The following is a 6095-nucleotide window of genomic DNA, read 5'->3' on the forward strand; positions in this document are numbered from 1 at the left end:
TAGTTAGGAAAATTATTTTTTTTTCTACTAGACATATGCAGAAATAATTTATGTGCACTTGTTATTTATTACTGCAAAATACTGTCATTGGAGAAACTGATTGGTCCTGGTCAAAAGAAGGAACCCTTTTGCTGTTTAGGTTAATGTAGACGACTTTTAAGAGGAAAAATCAAGAGATATATAAAGCCCACTAATAGAAGCATATCTAAGGATGTGGGTTGTATAATTAGCTACAGGTTGTTTGGTAGATGCTCTCTTGCCCTGAGAGTTCCTTCTAATGAAAGATAAGGTGGAAGAATATAGAACGCTTCATCATCACCTGACAGTTTTCCCTAAAAACAGAACGAATTTTTTAGTCGAATATGTCTTAAGTATCTCGAAATCGTTCCATAACTAACAAATAGTTAAGGTCTCGTTTCAAGTAGTTGATCCACTGTGAACCTGTAAGGTTCAAGTGAGGTAGTCGACTTGACTGACTGCCAAAATAAAGAAAGGTAATGTAGAGATATATTATTGGAATGTAATTCATTGAGTATAGCACATGAGTATTTATTTAAAAAATAATAAAAAATAAGTAAGTAAATAATATATCTTTGTGAAAATTTTATAGTGAAGATAGTTGAAATACCGACAATGCAGAGTTAACTTGACTTTTTAGTTCTGTAAAGTAAAATCCAATTCTCAAGAGGTCGTAAAAAGACAATTATATTGCATAAAAATAATTTAATTATGTATTTTTAATTAAAAAAAAATTGTTTTTTTTCTGAAAAATGAGTAATAGCAAATACAACATCTAACTAAACAAGGTGAATTAAATTATGCAAATGTGTGAGAATTAATTTTTGGAACATATATTTGCATTTATATTTGCATTTAAAACAAAGGATTTAATTTCTATTAATTATTTATTATCAATGGAATAATTATAAAAAGTAAACAGTTTATTGCACTTCTTATCAGTGGTAAACAATTTTATGTTTATTTTAGTTTGTATTTAAAGCAAAACAACAATACTGGACCTCAAATCGAATGCGAAACTATTAAATGCGAGATATGTATGTATATATGTATGTATGAACCCGTATGTATGAATGTAATTTATTAAAACAGTATAAAGTTGATATATACATATATATGTATATATATTTTATATGCGTTAGTTTATGCAATACTTTGAATTGTTTTTGTTTGATATCAAAGTAAATTTAAAAGGAGGTGAGGAAAATATTAGTCAATCATTAATTGTCACAATAACTATTGTAAATATATAACATATTGAAGGGTAAAACTGATAATAAAATTTATTGAATATATTTTCATCACTGAAAATTTCTTAATAAAACCTTATGTATCTGCATTAAGCTCGACTTTAAGGTCGCCTTAAGAGCTCAACAAATACCAATTAAAGATTTGGGTATTTCCAACAATAGAGTAGCGCTGAAATAAAACACCAGTCCAATATTATCAAAATGATTCCAATCAGCGACATCGAATGGTGATACATATCACCATTAGAGGTGATATTCTTACTAATACTAAGATAAGTATTTATTATTTGTAAGTTAACAATAAAATTATTTTAAAATTAACTTAGAATAAGGACCTAAACTACTAGGTCCTTCGCCCTAAACTCTGATAAATAACTAGGAGACACTTTTATTATATTATGATATTTTTACTCAGGGTATTACCGAGGGTGTGACTATTTCATTTAAACCTTTGTTATGACTATTCCTTTTGTGATTTTTAAATTACAGTGATAGTATCAATGGTTTTAAGACTGTAGTAAATGTCTACAAATTGGTGAAAACCTGAATATTAACTATGCTTACGACAAAGGTCAGTTCTGTGTCGAGAAACTCAGATGTTATTATTCATTTCTTCAGAAAATTGTTTGCAGTTGGTTTAAAATTTAGATTGACTATATACCATATATTATACTATATGGTATATGTACTTATAATAAATTTTCAAATATTTAAGTTCTTATGTCTTGGGTTTCATATATAAATTACATATAAGGTCGTTATTAATCTCAGTGTTGATACTCTAATAATCAATACATGCAAAGAGATATCATAGAATTGATATTTAAAATTTGTCTTTAGAAAGTAGTTATAATAATCAAAATTTTTCTTATATAGTTGTTAGTGTAGGTAATTGTGGTAGTGCTCTCATAATAATTTTTATTAACAGATTTTAGTAAAAAAAGATATTTTGAACAAATTTTTTTACTTTGCTATATATCAGTATTGCTGAGTTTTTGAGATATTGTAGTTGAATAGATTTACACAAAACTCCAAATCATGATACCTGGAGAGGTAAGCTACAGTATATCCACGTATTGCAAATTTATAACATAATGGAGTAAATATAATTGATTATACAGAAAAAGATTATTCATAAAATGGTTCGGTTAAGTAGTGTGAAGATGTTTGGAACTATTTTTCGGTTTTTCCTGTTCTTCATAAAAACGCATAGTAGTTCTGGTCATGGTTCAGTTCATTCATAGTAAAAGTCAGATATAACCTCTCACAACCGATTCGGTTTGTCGTTTCATTTAAGTATTTTATTTTTTTAAATAAATAGGTTTTTATTTATTTCTTAAAACCGGTATTTATACATTGCTCGATAACTTAGTAACACGGTGTTAGTTAAATTAGTAAAATAAAATGGGTTATAAAATGGGTTATCGATTATATCTGGTACTTTTATTTAACATAATTATATATTTATTTAAAATAACAAAACATATTATTATTTTGATGATATTTGTAAATTTGTAATGTATATAAAACCAAAATAATCAATATTAATGTTTTCAACAATTATGAAATCAATAAAAATTTAATAATAATTGTTTGTAAATAAATAAAAATTTTGTCATTTGGTCACCTTAAACTATGCAGTGGTAGCTTAAGTTCTTGAATGACTTAAAGCTTTTTTCATGCAAATTTAATTTTATTGTTGCTCATAAATTTTTTTTATGGTAAGCTTTTCATTATGATTTGATTTTTAATAAAATATGATAATTCCAAAAGCTCCTGTGTGCAGCTCTCCAGCAAAGTTTTCTAGCAAATGCTGGAGAAGCGTTAGATGAAAAAGGTAAACAAATTAAAATTGTAAGTCGTGTCTGTTTCTTAAATATGCTACACACCAAGAATTATGATATGCGGAGGGAAACATAATAATTCTGTATGGATGGTTTTATTACAATGCTTTTATTATTATATGTTTTATTTGACTTTTGATTATTTGAATTGATTAATATTATTAATTAATTAATTATTATTGAATTAATATTAATATAATTAATATTTGAATTAAAATTAATTGAATTTTAATACTAACACAATATAATATAATACAACAGTAATATGTTTGTTATTATTAGTAATATATAATAAAAATTAATAACAAAAATTTAGGATCTCATTTTAAATCCAATGATTCCATTTATCAAAACAAGCAATACTGTTAATATTGTGGCATTGAGGATATTTGACACATAGAGCAATCACAAGCAAGGAATGTTGCTAGAAATGCTATCGTCGTATTTAGGGAGAAATAAGGGGGTTACTCATTCCTTTAGCAATATAATCTACCGATAATTAAAACTATGCAAATATTTTTAATACAAAAATAATTTTAATTTAATATTTAAGTTTAAATTGAAGAAACTTTCACTTTCTATAATGTCTGAACTAGTTTTAGAATTTGATCAAAGGCTGCGTTAAAAGTAAATAAAGGTAAATAAAGATCTTGAAAATAAAACCAATAACGCCACTACTTTTTACATATGTATATATTTGTTTATATATTGATGTATATATAAATAAAATTGATGTACATTTTTGTGGTAATTATTTGACTAAAATGCGAAAAAGTTAGTGAACTTTTCCCATATTTTTAAGTACATTATACTCTTTTGGCATAAATCTGAGCTCGCCACACATTTTCAGATGTTTAGAAATTATATTCTAAGAGCATTTTAGTTACGATTCTGTGGGTTATTGGTCAAAAATTTATTAACACAATACTGTTTGTGAGTTAATTTTCGTACTGCTATATTTTTGACTTTTGACGTTTTCGTTTGATAAATCTGAGATAACTTTTTCAATCGCGGTTTACTTTTATGGCGTTTTCGATTGGTTAATCTGTATTTAATCTAGGTTCGCTCTAGATCTGTCGAAATCTATTGCCCAATCGAACAGTTTTAAAACTAAAAATGTTCACACTAACTTCTTTGTCACAACATTCACCTCAAAATTTTCAAGTCTACTTTTTTTCGTTTTTGTAAATGGCAACAAATAGAAAAATATATCTTTATTTGTATTTGCAGCTAAATGTGCTATTTTTTTTTGTTTTAATTTTATACGTTTTTTCAAAATGACTGTCAAATACATAAACAAACAAATTGGGTATATATCAATTTACACTTCTTTATCTTTTAAATCATACAAAACAGCTATTAATTTCACATAATCTTACTACATGGGCAAAATGTCTAGAGTGTTATAAATTAAACTCGAGTGTTATACATTAATCTCGAAAGTTATACAGAATTCTTAATCGAAAATTAAAATTGCACTAAAAGTGAATTTCCATTAAAACAGTTACCGCCAATTTACTGATCAAAAACGCGATTAGTGTAATTTTCATTTTCGATTGGTAATTCGAAATGTATAGCACTCATAATTAATGTAAAATATTTTAGATATTTTACTAGAGTATCAAGATTAGCTTGAAATTAATATTTATTTTATATGACTTGACAAATATAATGAGATTTGATTCGATATAATTATTTATGAAAACTATCAATGCCTACTACACAATTACTAAAATATTAAAAACGAACCTAACAGCTCGATAGTAAATCAAGATTAAATTCAGTTTTACAAATCGAAAACGCTATATGGCTATAAACGCTAAATTAAAAACAATATTATATTTAAAAACTGGATCACTTGAATACGAATACTCAACGATTGGAAGTAAATATTTTTATAAATTCTATAAACGGTTTGATTTTCTTTAAATTAAAAATAAAAATTAGAGTTTTATTTGTTTTAATATTATATTAAAATAATAAAACGTCTAAATAATGAAACATCTAATACTTAAATAATAAAACGTCTTAATACCCAGCAAAATGATAATTACCTGTTAATCAGTTAAAATATCACGCCTTCATATGTTGCGTTTGTAGGGTGTACACATATTTCAAGTGGCTGCTGCTGTCATAAAGTTATTCAGTAGCCATTGTTTATTAATGGAAGCTTTAACAGCTTTTACAGCTTTAACAGCTGTTCCAGCGAAGTTAGCGTAAATAGAAAAATGTTATCTAGCGCGGTGCTGCTGGTGTCTAGTTTGCTGGTGCGAATAGTTTGTGTTTATGCTTAGACTTTGATAGTCGTACTTTTGGGTTGAGCTTGCTACTGTATTGGCATTCAATCGAATCGATTTACTATTCATAAATTAGTTGATGTGGCGTGTGTTCGAGATTTACTCTACAACAACAGCAACAACAAATACGATCGAGCGATAAATACAACAGGCCCCCACGAATAAAAGCATTTTCTGGGTTTTTGTATGAACGCGTGAGCTCTGCTATAAATTTTGTTGTTGCTCAATCTGCTGACACGGAATTCACATTGGCTTCTGAAGGTTGCTGAAGTTTTGTGTAGTTTTTGTTTTTTGATATAAAAAACAAAAACAAAAACAAAAAAAAAACAAATGAAAAAACTTGCTGAAAATTTATAAACAAATAAAATTAAAATAAAATAAAAAACTTACACAAAAAAAAAATAGAGCACAAAGAAAAAAATAGAGTACTATTGTTATATCAGGAAGTTTGATAAGATTTGTTTCAAATTAATGAAGAAATTTCCCAAGTCAAGAAAGTATTTCGCATTTATCGAAAATATTGGTTGATTTGAATGATAAAGTTAATTTAAATAAAAAATTATTTTTATTTTTGACTAAGTAAAATTAATTCATTTGAAATATTATTGTAAATAAATAAGTGGCTTTTTTGTGCTTGTGTTCCTTTGAACTGCAAATACGTCAGTTGAATTAAATTAAAATAATTA

The sequence above is a fragment of the Teleopsis dalmanni genome, chromosome 2 (assembly GCF_002237135.1).
Source record: "Teleopsis dalmanni isolate 2A chromosome 2, ASM223713v2, whole genome shotgun sequence".
Classification (NCBI taxonomy): Eukaryota; Metazoa; Arthropoda; class Insecta; order Diptera; family Diopsidae; genus Teleopsis; species Teleopsis dalmanni.